Genomic DNA, 17,566 nt, shown 5'->3' with positions numbered 1-17,566 from the left:
ACATTGTGAGTTCCCATCCCCACTTTTCTTGAGTGGACATAGATTTTTTTAAAATTATTATTTGTTTGTTTTATAACACCCCCTTTCCCGCCACTCCAAAGAAATCCTGTGTTGGAGCAATGTTGAGGTTGGATACTACAACACATAAAAGTCCGGAAATTCAAATACTAAGGTTCCCGCAGCACCATAAAGTCAGAGTATAGTATTAAATATATTTTAATGAACACAAATACCATGTGAAAATAAGTATTAACATATACATCTATGAACAAAAACAGAATGTGAAAATGTTGCTTATGTAGCGTATGGCTGAGTTAATATTGCTCAAGGGGATTTTGACTTTCATATTTCCTGGGTTTTGTGTGTTTAAATGTTCGACTTTAACATTGTATTGATTCTGGATATATTTTTTGTCTGTTTTTTCTTTGGTTTAGGACTGTGTCTTTTCAGCATTTCCCCACCCCCTCTGACCCTCCCCTCCCCCCCCCCCCCCCCGCCATGTATTTCACAGGCTCTCCTTTTCTGGCTGTAGTTGAGCAAAAAGAATTGTTTGATGTTTAAAACATAGTTAATTTTCTGGCACATTTTCACAAGGAGATCAGCTTTTATTCCCCCCACCATCCTTTATTCTAGACTCAATTGTCAGTAAGGTTTACTGAGCAAAAACACTGGAAGTATTATGGGAAGAAATCTAATCAATGCAGCACTAAGGGACAGTCCTTCAGAATCCTCCCTAGTGGCTGTGAGCCAGACTAGAGGTTACTATGAGGTTACTCTGTCTGACTTTAACCAAAATACCCATCTACTTCTGAAAAGACTGACGGCAGTCTAGTACATATGTAACAGAAGCCTCATTAATATAAGCTTCCAGTATATAGACACCTGTTATGTTAGCCCCCAGCACAGAGCCTGTGCTTCCTATTTTAAACACTTTGCATGTCCGTCTACATTCCCTTCTGTCTGCAGTTGCTCTAGTGTGGTACTGCAGAGCAGCTTGTATGTGATACCTCCAGGGAATGTAGAAGGGGGCTAAAGAAAGTGGCAGCAAACAGATGTCAGTGGACCTTGCCAAACACTAATTTTCAAGTCAGATCGTTTGAAAGCTTCATTGACTAACCCAGACTTTGTGATTCAAAAGAAACCTCAGAAATGCATAGCCTGATTAAGTCTGGATTTCTCTGACCTGCCTGCTTCTTTCTCAGGTGTCCATGCAGGAAATGGCGTTGACATAAACTGATGTATGGCAGGTTTATCCTATTAACTATTTATTCACCTAATTGGCAAAATAATAACAATTATTATTTTCCTGTTTCTGCATATGATAAGTTTAATTCCTCAAACAGTGAGAATCCTTTGTAAAATACTGCCCTTAAGGCTGTTCTATCATTCAGCTACGAGCACTACAAATCATTCAACGGTAACATTACTCCAACGTAAACTTTTTTCCCTTTCGTAAAATATTTGTTCAGTACATTCCAGAAACTGGGTTTAACTCAAAAAGATCCATATATCTCCCTCTCTAAAAAAAGAAGAAGGAGAAGAAGAAATTCTAGAATAATATTTGGTTACAGTATTGTGGGGTACAACTGCTAACTCAAAATAATGGGAACAAAATCCTAGATGAACTCACTAACTCATATGTCCTTTCTTTCTTTCTAGTATCTAGCTCAGTTTCCCTGACTAGCATTTGTGTAAGTACAGTTAACACCATGAATATAGTACTATGCTGTAGTTTCCATGCAGGAATAACTGCAGGAGTTAGCATAGGTCTCAGGAAAAACAAATTGTTCCCACTGGTTACAGAAACAGTGCTCATTCCCTGTTAACAATAGGGCCCAAACATACGTGGAATTAGCCTGGTTTTGACCCCAGTCTGGAGAGAGCCTTCCAGTATGCTCCCATTACAAATAGTAATCAGGACGTATTGCTTGTTGTGTAATTGTGGAAGTACTGTTACATCTGCATAGAATTAAAATTCTAAAAGGAGACATGTTTGCAATTATATTAGCAGTTTTTAAAGTTAGTCTCACAACCCACACTAAATACTGTTATGTTCTATTTTTGTTTCCAAAGCCTTTTTCATGGAAATGTATAATACAGTGAGTATCCTAGTACTAGATATTGATGAGTAACAATAGCCAGCATTTGTAAAGATTGTAAATCAGAAAGAGAGAGATTGAAAATACCTAGTTAGCTGAACTATATTCATTGGGGCTATTTATAGTAGCTGTGTTTTGCATGCACTTACACTGCTGCAGCATGCCATAGTGATTTGTGACATGTACAGGGTTTGGGGAGTTTTTTGCAATTAAGAGATTATTAGATTGGTTCAATTCCACACTGACCTGCTGGGTGACCTTGAGCAAGTCTCTTCCCTCCCAGAGTCTCAGTTTCCCCATCCGTAGAAATAGGTATAGTGACCTCCATTGTAAAAGCACTTCGAGATCTAAAGATGAAAAGCACTGTGTGAGAGCTAGGTGGTGGTGGTGGTGATGGTGGTATTTTATTTATTATACAAAACACTTAGGGCCAGATTCTCAGTTGGTTTCAATCAGTGTAGCTCTATTCATGTCAATGGACCTATGCTGATTTACATCAGCTAAGGATCTGGCCCATAGAGGATGGCTACAACTTGCTAATTTACTACGTGACACTATCTATATAGCTGCAAAAGGCCATGCAGCTTTGGAGGTAAATTACTTGCTCAGTAAGTAGTGTATGAAATTGGTACAGTTATGACACTATAGTGTAACTTTTCAAAGCATTATGCAAGTTACTCCTTAATCCGATGAAGTGAGCTGTAGCTCACGAAAGCTTATGCTCAAATAAATTGGTTAGTCTCTAAGGTGCCACAAGTACTCCTTTTACTTTTGCTTAATTTCCTAGGAAGTCATGTAGTTAAATCCACACACTCTACTTACAAAGTTTACCTCCACCAGATCCCTCCTTTATATCTATAGAGAACAACTGTACCATTCTGAGTATATTTGAAAGAGATTCTGTCTGAGATGGGAGGCGTTCCCTCCTTTGTGACATGGTCTGTGTGGAATGATTTGGGGACATCCGCAGTAGGCTACTGCCATTGCTCAGAGGCCATATGCCTCCACAGTTGCTGTAGTCCTCATCCCCCCAACCCTGGCAGTGTGGCTCCAGCTTCCTCTGGGGATGGGTGGGCAGGGAGAAATGAATTCACAGGAAAAAAACAATTGAGGTCCAGGATTAATTATCAGTTTCTCAGAATTTCTGTGGGTCCTGGGGAAGGGGACAGGAGAAGCAATGTACAGCCTTCCAACCCCCCTTGGTCCACACAGTTTCTGCCATCTCCCCCCAGCATGCTCTGCGAGGTCTGAAGTAGAAGAGGATGGGGCTGCTCCCTGCCATTTCCTTATCCATCTAGGATGAAGAAGACTTGTATGTGAAGCGACCCTCTGCATGTGGATCTGAGGGATAATCCTACCGAATAGAATTACCATTGTTTTCATGGTGTTGCCTGTAGTTATAGTACTGTTACAGAGAAATGATTCATCTTGGGCATTGTTTTAGTAGCTATGGCCACGTGCTGGTCTTTATAGTAAAAATTTTCAGGAAGTGTTAACATCATCCACAAAGTATTATAAAACTAAGCTGTGAAAATTCAGGCTCACCATGAGAGAAAAAATGTCTGTAGTAACCGGCCATGGGCTGGCTTACTGAAAAGATAAAACCAATTCAGAACAAAAAAGTCCTGCTGATACCATGGTGCAGGGGAGATGTGGAGCCCTGCAGCACAGTTCATAGTGCCTAATTTGTAATAAGGTACTTTAGAAGACAGAAATGTACAGCACATTTTGCCAAGTACCTTGCAGCCTGAGATTAAGCCCACACATCTCAGCCATTTGCAAATGATCCCTTTATGCGTCTACATTTATAGTTTTCCACCCCAAGGAGTGGATTTTTGCTGATAACAAGTTTAATATTGCTTAAAGCTGTATTAATTTATCTCAGTTTTCTGTAGTAACTTACTGAATTTTGCCATGGTGGCATGCATATGACTTTGCTTCAACTTCTCCCATGTTACATCAGACCAAACCCCACTTTTTCAGAGTTTGCATTTATTTTGAGGATCTTTTGTGTGGAACCATTTTTGTGTTGTAAATTGAGATGACCGCATACCAGAAAGGAAATCTAAGAGTATAGATACTGGATGGGATTTTCAAAAGCACCTGGTCTGAGCACCAGCCTCACACTGTTGTGGTTGAAGTCAGTGGGGTGAATTCCCATTGGCTTCAATGGGAGTAGAGTTAAAACTTTTGAAAATCCCACCCAGTATAATGAACTTTAAATAGAGAAAGTGGTAAATGTTCTTTTGCTATCGGAAGTGCCTTTCCTTTTGCTTTGTTTTCATGGAATTAATAGGTCTGAATAAAAATTTGCATGAATTACATAATTTCCTTTTTTTCTTGTTGTTATATTAATGAAAACTAGCATGTAGTTAGTGTGTTACTTGTTAGTCATTTGGAAGACATGCATTGAGTCACCTTTTTGGTGGTCATTTTTTCCTTTGTTATTAAGCCATCATCTAGCAATATAACAAACCATAAATGAGCAGAGTATTAAGTCTTAACCACATTCCCAATAAGTAGAAGTTACTGTTTCATGATTGTTCCAGGAACCATTCATCACATTTTGCTCATAGTCAGGACAGAGCAAAAAGACCCAGCAAGCATGATAGAGAAAATGGTATCTAATGCAGTAATGACCACTATCCCATGGCAATGAGATTCTCTGTCCTAAATATAAGGCCCAGTTCTGTGGGCCCCATCTCTTTCAAAATGTACCATGGGATCTTAAATGCCCATAGTGTTTAGGACTTTGTCTAAATGTCTCATCCCACAAATGTTTATATGCCAGATGCAAATGAGAGAATAAGTGTTGTGCTCCTTTCATGTGGATGCTGTTAACAGCTTACAGGTAGCTTTGTAAATGGGGGAAATTATTTTTAAAATATCTAATTACAATAGGGATATGAAACTAGTCCTTTTCTATGATTCTGTGACTGTCTACAGGAGCCTGATTATATGTGAAATATTCCTATGACACACTGGACTTTAAAGCAGATTAGCATAAGCCAGGTTATCATTCTGAATAAACTTCCGGAGGGAAACATTTCCTGGCAATGAAACCACTAACACCAAATACTTTTAATTCTTTATAAGTATTTGCTGGTGGTTATAGATCTCAAGATTTTCCAGTGAAGGAGATGGCTCAGAAGATTTTCTCTGGACTATCATCAGCACAACGTTTAAACCAGCACATCAGGTAGAATGGGTAAGACACTTGGAATGTTGGAGAACAAAAATATCAAAAATCCACAAGAAAAAAAATCCCACCAACCTAGTAGATGGGGGGCGGGAGAATGGGTTAAGGCTGTGAAAATCAGCACTGGGGTGCATTTATGGTTCACTTTAAACATCAACGTTCTGCACTGGAAAGGAAAAATAACGAACGTAAAAGTGGAACAGAAGGGTTCTGCCTTTTAAGGGTCAGTTGAGGAACACTGTATAAGTTAAAAAAATACTTGTGTCGGTGGGAAACCCTTATAAAACAGTTACATGCTGCTGTTCAAAGAGCCACATGGAAACAGTAGTGGGGGGGTTGTTGTTTTTGCATCAATTAGAAAATCATAGTTTCTCTTTTCAGACTCTTTTCTCTCCACACAGTGACCATTTCTGTGGTCACAAAACCATGAAGCGTTGGTACACTGCCTCATTGCGCGTTGTGGGATAGACATACAATCGAACTGGCATTCTGCATTACACTGCTGTCACAGAGTGTAAAACTGACTTCTATGTGCTGAGCTATCATGGAGGAGCTGGTTCTGATGCAGTTAGAACATGCGTTTTCACTTGAAGCAGATTTCCTTGTCCGAGCATGGCCTTGGCCCCAGAAACAACACATAACTCTCTCTTCTTTTTCTTTTTTTTTATGAAACGCTATGCTTCTCAAATAGACTTTTTTTCAGGTCCAAAGAAAGCAACAGACTTTTCTTTTAAGTCATCATACACTACAAAGAGCACAACTGTCCTCTGACACTGTACACTTGAGCTAGACTTTACCACGTTCCCGTTCTGGGAATGGGCATTCAGTTCCAGTTTGCTTTGTAGAATCTAGTCATTTTTTATTTTTAAAACAATTTTTACCATGCTGGCTATGGAAGTGAAAAATGGCTACCATCAGGGCTGCAGTGTGCAATGCCAGGTGATACCTATTTAGCATATATTATATTTTCCCTCTCCCCTTCTCCATATTTTCTACCTACAGGGAGGCCATTTAAAATCTTTGCCCATTACAAAAGGTAAATGCATAGTCATTTGGGTTGTGTTTTTAAGGCTTGGGAGGGTGGTGGGGGGGGGGGGTGTTGCTGCAAAAATTAAGGGATAATCCTGTAAACAACCTGTAAAGAACAGTAAATAAATATTTATGCTCTACATTTTTTGAATGAGTTTATTTTAAAGTCAAAATTAGATCCCTAACTAAATCTTCTGAGCAAAAGCCTGTATCTGATGTACACAATTCCCACATGGGAGGGAATTGTGAGCACCCACAGGACAGCAAATTTTGTCTCTATGTGATACGAATGCTAAGTCTACTTAGTGTTAGTAGTGGCATAATTCTCTGATTAATTATGCTGTCACTTTTCTTGGTCCCTTTGCTTGACTTTCTTGCCCTGCTTAGTGTAGGAGCTGATGAAAGAGGCTAAGAAATTAAACATCCCCCATCCTATCCTTGGCCTGCCTCAGGAAAGGGGTGGGTGGCTATTTTTTGGTGCCCTTGCCTTTCTTATTTTCTTCTTACAAATCAAAGGGAGCTTCCTGTTTTATTTTCTTTCCTGGTTCATTCCTTGATAAACAAAACAAAAATAAACCACCTCCTCCTCTCATTTCCCTCCTATGGTCCCCAGCACATTCCCTCTTTCTCTTGGTAAACCTATAAAGACAAATGGGTGCAAACACAGCTCTTTTGCACATGCCCTTAATACATGGAATATAATCAAGAAATAGCTCTGACCTGAATGGTGATCTGTAGCACTTGGCAAGTATCACTAAAATCTGCATTTTCTGCTTGGATCTCTGCTTACATAGTCATCAGTTTATCCCCAAAAGGCTTTTTACAAATACTGATTTTAAAAAAACACTGGGCAAATATTAAAACACTTTGAAAATTGCATGTGATCTACCTTAGAGAAACTTTTGGGGCAAGGGGGGAATTTAACAGACTCAGGCCCTGATCTTTTAAAGATTTACACAAGATTTAAGTTTACAGACTGTGCAAAGTCTCAGTGGGACTATTTTCAGTGCATGTAGTAAGCATGTGCATAAGTCTTTGCAGAATTGGTGCCTTAGAAAGTGCTGTATTCTCTACAAAGCTGGGAAAATAGGAAAAATGTAAGCCCTGCAAGGTATATACCTGATACCCTTTCCTACAGCAGGGACACCTGAACTGTGCTAGTCAGAATTGCATATAGTACCTATGAGAGAGAAAACATTTATCAATTTAACTTTAGTGGAAAAGTCTGCCCTTACTAACATCTCACTCTCTCTCTCTCTCTCTCTCTGTGGTAGATACTGAAAGGATATGAATACGCTCTTCTTTTTAAATATTCATTTTAAAAATGCCTCTTTTAATACTGATAAATTGGCCCAGATACTTCTGAGATATGGCTTTAAGAATGGAACAAACACAAATAAAAATCCAGGAAATTCATAAGATTGCATGGAGTGGAAAAGCAAAAAGCTTGCAGAATTTAGACTCTGAATGATAAGAAGGTTTCTTTCATCTTCTGGTTGCTCAAACCTTTTTCCCTCCAAATTTATTTACTCCATTTAAATTAAAATTCCACATTGATTTCCACTCTCAGCCATTAATCCTAAAGCTGAAGTTTAGCAATTTTTGGTACATTGGATTAGTGAACAGCCACCAACTATGGGGCTTTGGCTAAAAATTAAATCTGGACTCTCTTCAATATCACAATGTGAAGATATTAAATAAACAGAATAAGTTATTGTGTTAAATGTTTGGTCTGCATACTGTGTATTAATTATTGAGATTTTTCCCTTGAGCAAATTGTTTAGCTGTCTGGCTTGTCTCTATGTTTCTTTTGTTTTTATCTAGTCTCAGTATGTGTCACTTTCATGTCTCAGATACTGTAGTTGATACGCCATTGCTGTTTGCCTAGTACAGCATCCTGTTTTTTCCACATTGTTCACATAATTCCTATTAAAGAAGGTAATATTTCTTGAACAATAAGATTCGTTTACCTTGAGAAACAATAAATTTTGATGTTCACCAAGGCCCCAGTTCAGGAAGGCACTTAAGCATGTGTTTAAAGCACACATTTATGTTGAGTTCAATGGGACTTAAGCACATGCTTTCCTAAATCAGGAAACAAAAGAATGAATCCTGTGTTTATTGTTACAAACATTCTGATGCTTTCAACAAAAATATCTGGCAATCTCTATTATACTACTAGGAATGTAAAAGTAAGGAGTGGATTTTTGGTTTTTAGTTTTTGATTTTATGCCTAAAATTTTGAAAGAGAAATTAAAGGCCTGATCATGAGAATACTTACACATTTGAGTAAATTTACTCTCATGTGTTTGTACTGTTATCCCCTACTTTAATAACGTGGCAATCCCAAACCCATGCCTATGATATCTTTACAGGAAACTACACCAACATGTACCCTCTCTGTACTTATTTAGTGTAGTTAATATGGAAGAGTTTCTTTATCAGTGATATCTCAACCCCGTGTTACTTCAGGGTATCAGCCTGTGGATTCTCTATGTGCACATGGTTGACTAAGACTGATCCAGGTGATTCCCACTTCAGTTTTGGAGACCATTATATCCTATTTTAAAAATCACACAAATTATATACACCCCACTGTTGGCAAACAGAGACACTGGCACATTTTACAGCATGTTAAATGTTTAAATAGGAAGCAGAGTATCATGTCGGCAGAAGCAACGAGGGGGAGGAGCTGATCTTACCAGAGAAGCAAACTAAAATTTTGCTATTAAGATGGCAAGCCTATGAGAAGAATATGTCAATAGGTTCAAGTACCTAAGAGGACTACAGATACAACAGCTGTAGCTCACGAAAGCATATGCTCAAATAAATTTGTTAGTCTCTAAGGTGCCACAAGTACTCCTTTTCTTTTTAACAATAAAAGAGGGCAATCAAAGGAAAGAAGTAGGAGATCTACCAAGATAACTCATGGAATGGAAAGAGCAATAATGAAACAGGTGAAGCAAAACTGGAATAAAGAGTTTGGAAGGTTGAAAAAAAGCTTAAAAAACCATAACATGGCTGATATCTTTGCAGAAACTGAGATGAGGAATGAGGGGGTTGATATGGATATGATATGGATATGAAACCATATCTTCTAACATATGACAACATGATGTAAAATTGGCCAAAATGGTTTTGAAAAAGATTTGGCACTTTTAGAACAGATGTTTGTGCTCTGATAAAGGTAAAATTACCATGTTCCTCTCTTCTGAAAAGATGTAAATGTGGAGGAGTAAGAGAGGAACCCTAAACAAACAAGTATGGTGGAAACCTTGTCATGCTATTTCTCTAGGTGTCTCAAGGCAGTTCCCAGTGATGGAAGTGTACAAAAGGGATATCCGGGCTGAAAATCTAATGATAAAGGACTTTCCAAGAAGAGTCAGTTGTATTCCGTTTGCCTTAGGATACAGGATGCAGCTCCTAAGGGCAGGAAACATGGATGAATTTTTGGCCCTATTGAAATCATTATGAGTTTTGCAATTTACTTCCATGGAACCAGGATTTCACCACATCTCTTTGCTCCCTGTAAATTACCTTACACCACTCTAGCATTAAATACAATTATAAAATAACAACATGTTTATCTGATATACACATCAAAATATGTTCATCTGAATGAAACAATCATGGTCCAAAGTCAGACCTGGTGCAATGCCATGGATTTAAATGGAGATGTGCCTACTTACAGAACGTCTGCATTTGTCTCAAAGTGTTTAGTACCTGGGTCATCTCAGTCACCTGATTTTAGATTACACAGAAAGAATTTGGAGTGAATTTGAAGAAAGCAGCAGGTGTGTGTAATTATGTCATGTTAGTTTGGACTAACATGACTAATACACACATGACTAGCACTAATACAGGGCTATCACAGTTTCTTGGTTTGACAGGGATGAAAATAATAAATTAATTTACAAATCTGTAGATTCTTGTAGGTCTCTAGTTTCAATGTAATGTTACTATAGTGTAGACAGGGCGTTAGAAAATTGACATCTATAAAGAGCAATTAGAGGATCATACTGTAGACACCTGCTTGGAAGTGTCTAGTGGATAGGGTACTGAGGTGGGATTCAAGTGACTTGGGTTCAGTTCCTGCTTTGCCATGCTATCTGATGACGGCCATATGAGTGCCTAGATAAAGAGAAAGAGATGTCTCCCATTTGCAGGAACTGTATATTCAATCTTCCAAATAGAGTTGGGTGTGTAATTGTGGACACACTAAGTAGCATTACTGGGGGCAGGGGGAAGTTGAAAAAAAACCTGAAAAAAATGATCTTCAGAAAAGGGAACAGCAGAGTTAACTGAAGTGAACATTGGAACATATAACATGGGTATGTATGGAATACAACACGATGAAAAGAGGAAGAATGGAATAGTACATTCTCTTCTTTGGGATGACCCAGAGTAATTGTACTCGGAGCTTTATTTTACATTGCTGCTGGAGAGTTGCAGGGTCACACCAAATGCAAGAGAATAAAAACATTTCACTTTTCAACATGCAGCGTGTGTGTACTTACGTATATAATTAGTGATTTATATAGGTAGATATAATTAAAGCCTATTCAGAAGTGTCATCCACAAATAACAATATCACAAACTACTAAGAATATGATGACATGTTGCTGAACAGTACATATATAATGAATCATTTATAGAGGCTGCATTGAATTCTCTTGATTGGTTGATTAACATTACTGCAGTTCCTTTTATTTGTTATTTTGTGTATTCCAGTGTGTACTGAACATTTGTTTTTTAAGGATTAAAAACAAGTTATCCATGCTGATAACAGGGAGGACAGGATGTCACATTTTTCTCTGGTTGGGATTTAAAAAACACTTTTTAGCTGCAAAAGTACCAGAGACTTGAGATTTCTTTTTTTAGTCTTTTGGGGTTTATAGCAGCTAAATTCAATAGTTTTAGAAAATTCAAATCACAGTGCTTCACTGAGGGGAAAATACCTGCCTGTGTGGAGGGCCAGCCCAAGGCCTATGCATCATTTTTCCCCCTTAAAGCCTTCAAAATGGGATTTAAGTGATGCATTGATCTTGTGCTGGAACAAATTTCACACATGCGGAAACCATTACTGAAAAATCTGTATTTAACAATTCCATCAATGTTTTTCAGCCTTTTTCCTCCCAGGGATATTCAAATGTTGTTCTTTTTTCTTTTCTTTTCTAAACAGGAAGTGTGACTTATTGCAAAACTGTGTCGAGCTATCTATGGAAGTCTCACTAGTAGAAATTAAAAAAATGAAAGAAGTTAGACTGGTCTTCTATACAGAGGAATTGACAAGGTATGCATGACAATCACACTGCAGATGAATTTCTTGCAATTGCATAGACATTCATAGTAGATTATTTCCAGCAATCAAGTGCAAAAACAATTTTGGCAGCATCTCAAAAACCTCTGAACTTTTGCTTCAGTCTTATTCATCAAGGCATGATGTCATGTTTTGGCTGATTGCCAAAGCGGGCATCCATATATATCTTTAAATTAATGATCATTTTAAAGTATTAATTTTCTGTTTTTATGGGTAATAATGGCAGTTGAGTAGGCCAAAAAACAACACCTCATCACGATCATCACTGAGGCTGCAAAATAATCATATTGTGGGTTCAATTAAATCAGTGTGGTCGTGTTGTACTTTGACAGACTCGCGCCAGTGAATACCATTTCTTTGTCTCATTTGTATTCTTTACGAACAGGCATGCTTCTAAGACCTCTTGCTATAAAATGTTTTGCATTGTTTAATAAAGAGTACTGTGATCCTGCAAATTTACCATCTTAGGAACACAAAACAGCATTTCTAACAAGATGTATCTTTCAGATTAATAATAATAATATGAATATATTGCATTCTGAAGCTCTCAAGGGGCTTTACAAACATTGAAGTGAAAACAGACTTTATGCAAAGAGGACCTAACACAAGGCTACACTCCACTCAAGTTCTACTTACGCTTTGAGGGGTTAAGGGGGACTTCAGTGTTGCATAGGCCTTGTATTGGCCATCTGCACAATAGTGAATTTTAACCCATTAATTAATTAAGTCTCACAGCACCTCTGTGAAGTAGGGAAGTATCTATCCCCATTTAACAGATGGTAAAAGTGAGGCACGGGGGTTAAGTAACTAGCTCTAAGTATGCAGGAAGTACATAACAAAGCCGGGAAGGGAACCCATATTTCCTGACACACCGTCCAATCCTTTAGACATAAGACCATTCTTACCATCCTGCACTAGTGACTGTTCCACTGCACTTAGTGGGTTCTGCATTCCATCGTAGATGGAATGTGCATATTATCAGCTCTCCATTCTCCCGTGTGTAGCATTAACAGCAAAAAGACCTGATACTCTCAGCTAGTGTGAAGCACTTCTCCAACAAGAAAAACTTGAGATATACAATGCAAAAAGACCACCATAAACAGCACCAGATGGCCTTGATAAATTGAGCAACTTAACCCTAAAATGTCAGTAGATATGTCATTTAATATAACCTCTCTCTCTCTCTCTCTCTCTCTCTCTCTCTCTCTTCTCTCTCGTTGCATAATGTTGATGGGGGAAACTACATGAATCTTTTCCCAGTGCATTCTTCTGTAAATACAAGGACTGCCGATAATGAATTATTGTAGGCTTTGCTTTTGCATGCCTGCTGTATCTTTCTTTTGATTCTCCTTACAAAATCCAGGTAATATATTAGCTGCTTTCATTCAAAAAACAAAGTAGAAGCTGTCTTCCCAAATGAAAGGAAATGTTATAATGTTTCTACTGGAAAATATCTTTTTACTATGTATGACATAACTACTGCAGTTTTTTAAAAGCCCCACTCATCTAACAGATTGCAGTACATAGCAATAAACTGTAGATAAATCCTCTTCACTAAGGGCTGTTTCCTTCTCCACCAATTGTGCAAATAGTGTTCCTAGGAGTTTTGAGGTCATGTGACCAGAGGATATTTTATTTTCTATATAGAGAGATGGAACTTCATTTTATGACAAAGCTAATGATAAATAGTAATGGATGAAACCAAGTGTTAATGCAGTACTGCCCAGGAATGAATGTGCATATTAAATTTTGATGCAACGCTACCATTAGTACTTCAATAAATGTTGACTTAGTGACTTCATGGAGTTGGAATAACAAGCTGAATATCATGATTTGTTTACAGAAATAGCTGTTGTTTGTTGATCAAAAGATATTTGGAGACATTATGCTGAACCTCAGACATTCATGCGGGATGAATTTACACTGAGAGAATAGTTTAAATATAGATTTGTTATGCCAGTATTAACGTCTCAAAGCCAGGATCTGGATTTCCTCAGTAAGTGGCTTGTGGGTATCAATGAACGGCTCCCAAATTTCAGGGAGGGGATGAAACCCCACTTCTGTCTAAAAGTCTCGGATTTGTATTTCTCTATTTACTTTATCACTTACATACCTAAAAGTGAAACAAACACATTGGGGCAGATGCATGGCAGAGGACCACTAGGCCCAATTGAGGAAGAGAGCACAAAGGGGCTCTTTGTACTCCCCCAATCCTAAAGCCAACCCCCAGCCCAGTCTAGAGTAAACTCACACTGCAGACTTCCTGTGGGAGTCCTATTCCTATGAATCTATGTGGGCCCTCAGGATCAGGGCTTCTCTCCTATAGAGCCTAAGGGGTGTAGAATTGCAACTCCCTATTTGTCAAATTGAGGAGCGGGGCAAAATGTGGATGGCAGGTGTCTGCACACTTATTAGTGCTTAAAACTGGCCCTAAGACTTATACATGGTTATGAAGGAAACATGTGGCAGAGGTGGGAATTGAACCCAGGTCTCGTGACCCCAGGTGTCTGCATTAACCATAAGAACCATCCTTCCTTCTTTCTTCCTTACTTACCTTGACTTCTCATCTTCATGAGCCTTAGGCAGCTCGCAGTTGCCTACCTGTTGCTCCCTTCTCCTGCCACTATCTGTAGTAAATTGGAGCTCTCTATGTAGGTATGGAATGCTTATCAAAGCTCTGGCAAAACCCAGGCAGGATTGTGTCTTATGAAAAAAGCCTACTATGGCTTACGAGGGGCTGGGATGGTCTTGGTAATCCTCCTAATGCTCAAAGAGGGGGAGAAGGCGGCTCAATAAGCCAAAAGCTTGGGGTGGGTTGATGAGGCTTCTAAGCCTCTTTAAAGATTCTCCCCTTCTGCTGATCTCAGTAGGTCCTCAAGAAGGGGGTCGATGCCTCTCTTGACTTTCTGCCATGAGCCACCCACTCTCTCAAGCTATACACCCACACCCCAGGCAGATCTCATAAGGTCTGCAGGAGTCAGAATCCCTTTCTATAGTCCTCAGGAGGTCTTTGGAGAATGGGGTTAAAAAAAGAACTAGATAAGTTGATGGAGGATAATAGCTATTAGCCAGGATGGGCAGGGATGGCGTCCCTAGCGTCTGTTCGCCAGAAGCTGGGAATGGGCGACAGGGAATGGATCACTTGATGATTACCTGTTCTGTTCATTCCCTCTGGGGCACCTGGCATTGGCCACTGTCGGAAGACAAGATACTGGGTTAGATGGACCTTTGGTCTCACCTAGTATGTTCTTATGTTCCTATGGGGACTATATAAGTGCAGATGGCTCGGGGGGGGGAGAAAATTTCCCATCATGCTTGGAATCTCTTTGTGAGACTTTTGAGGTAAAAAAAATAAATTAGGGCTCGCAAACCATTAAAAAAATAATTGCAATTAACAGCGAGATTAAAAAAATAATTTTAATATTTAAGATTAATCACAGTTTTAATTGCACTGTTAAACAATAACAGAATACCGATTTAAATATTTTTGGATGTTTTTCTACATTTTCAAGTATATTGATTTCAATCACAAAATATAATACAATGTGTACAGTGCTCACTATATATTATCATTTATATTATAAATATTTGCAGTGTAAAAAAGGTTTTAAAAATAGTATTTTTCAATTCACCTCATACAAGTACTATAGTGCAATCTCTTTATAGTGAAAGTGCAACTTACAAATGTTGAATTTTTATTTTTTTACATAACTGCACTCGAAAACAAAACAATGTAAAACTTTAGTGCCTACAAGTCAAAGCATGAAGGGGCATATGAATGTTTAGCATATCTGGCACATAAATACCTTGTACCACCAGCTGCAACAGTGCCATTCTGAATACCTGTTCTCAATTTGAGGTGACATTGTAAATAAGAAGCGGGCAGCATTATCTCCCGTAAATGTAAACAAACTTGTTTGTCTTAGCAATTGGCTGAACAAGAAGTAAGACCGAGTGGACTTGTAGGCTCTAAAGTTTTACATTGTTTTGTTTTTGATTGCACTATGTAAAAAAAAAAAATCACTTCAAATTTACCATAAAATTTTCCCCTCAACCTCAGATATAAACTACCAGTTTTGAGAGAGAATATAACTTTTGTTGTGTATTTTAGAGAGGAGCCAAAATGAATTTTATAATGGAAACTCAGCTGCAACTTCAACTATGTAGTAGCTACTGTCACTCCATAATAGAAGGGGAAGGCAAGCTGAAATGCAGCACCCAGATGAGCTGATTCTCTACCACATATCCTATGAGAGAGGGCCAAATCCTGAAGTCCTTAGTCAGTCAGTATGCCTATTCAAGACAATGTGCATTCTGTCTGAATAAGGAATTCAGGATTTGGTCCTAATTGAATTATATGGATAGGTTCAGAAACACTCATAATTTTACAGGGAATATGCAAGAATCCTCTGGGTTCAGATCCATTTTTTGGCCAAAAAAGCTAGTACGTCACTTTTTTTTAATAACAAGGTCATACAAAGGGGGACCCCATGTTATGACTTGACCTGAGGCTGGTAGCTTATGAACCCTGGTTTGCATGAGGTAAAGGAATATTGGAATAGAAACTGAAAGCACAAAAAGTGCTAAGATTTCACTGTGGCTTTCTGTTCTGACTGTGCGTACTAGGGAAAAGGCCACAGGTGGCAGCTTAGATAGGGCCTCCAGAATATTGAGCTCCATGTGAAAGGTGACCTTGTGGTTGGATGGGTTGGCTTTGCATGAGTAAGTTGCTATTAGACAGACCACTAATGCTTCTGCACGGTGCTATTGCAATACCTTTATTGGGAATGTTAAATGATGTGGTATGCACCACAGAGACCACTGTCCAGAGGAAAGTGCTGTGAGAGGGGGTTAACCACAAAATATTTACCATTCTAGTGTGTGCTGAAGAAAAATGTAGTTGAAAACAGGATTTTCCTTTATCGCTCTTCGTGCATTGTGGTTTTACACAAGCTGCAGCAGAGGTTCTTTAAAGTGCTGATTCGCTAAAGCAGATGGCGAACAATGATTAACCAATTCCTTCCCAGTGCTCATTCATAAATAGAGGCCAAGTCTAGCCTCTCATTCAAAGTCAGTGTAACTTAGTAATAACTAGATATAGGCCTGAGCAACAAAATTCTGATCTGAATCCAAACTTCCCAGAGTTTTGGAGTGTTCAGATCTGGGTGTATTTGTTCACGCCCATTTCTAATATTAATGTTAATATTAATCTAGATGGATGAAACAAGAATGCATGATACTAATATTTGATGGCTATTCAGAATGCCATTTAAAATTATGTATTGTAAGTGAAATATTGATGGTTATGACACTTAAACCTTAGTTCTTGTGCTTTTATAAGCCCTTCCTATAAAAATTTGGGATCCTTGTAGACTGCTGCTTTAGAATTAATCTCATCTCATGGACATTTAGGCTTTCTTGACATGAGGTTTGAATGACTGCCTTTCTTCAGTATTAGGGATTTTAGACTTATAGCATCAAGGGCTAAGGTAAAGCAAAACACATTTGCTATGCATTCACATTCCCAAGTCTGTTTTTATGTTATTTTAAGTACTTAAAGGCAGTAAAGTTTACTATGGTCTAGCTTTCAAAGTAAAAAATAAATAAATAGCTTTCATGGCTAATTGATAATCTGGAAAAAATATAGAATACACAACCATCAATACGATCATAATAATTGGTAATAAAATGGGTATGTCTGATTTTTGGACTTTATGGGCCAATGGAAGATCAGTAGTGGAGAGCCTGCTGAAAAGCAGATTGGAATGAAGAATACTGCACATCAGTAGATGTTCATTCCATTAGCAGTCGAAAGAGCCAGTGATTTATACAGGAAATATTTACCTCAGAAGTCGTTCTTGTGAATTTTACCTGCGTGGATATACTCTGTGTGAAATCGTGACCCCACTGAAGTCAGTG

The 17,566-nt window shown here is 38.4% G+C and overlaps 1 long non-coding RNA gene across 3 annotated transcripts in view; it reads left to right on the top strand.

The window, feature by feature from the left end:
• Nucleotides 1–17,566, top strand: part of LOC125624216 (uncharacterized) — a 140,370-nt gene that overhangs the window by 115,701 nt on the left and 7,103 nt on the right. For all 3 annotated transcript variants that reach the window (XR_012665456.1, XR_007353242.2, XR_007353243.2), the window contains one exon: nt 11,510–11,620. This is a non-coding gene — a long non-coding RNA (uncharacterized LOC125624216). The remainder of the gene's footprint in view (nt 1–11,509; nt 11,621–17,566) is intronic.

This window comes from Caretta caretta, chromosome 1, assembly GCF_965140235.1.
Source record: "Caretta caretta isolate rCarCar2 chromosome 1, rCarCar1.hap1, whole genome shotgun sequence".
Lineage (NCBI taxonomy): Eukaryota > Metazoa > Chordata > Testudines > Cheloniidae > Caretta > Caretta caretta.
This window is presented reverse-complemented; position numbering and strand designations above follow the sequence as displayed.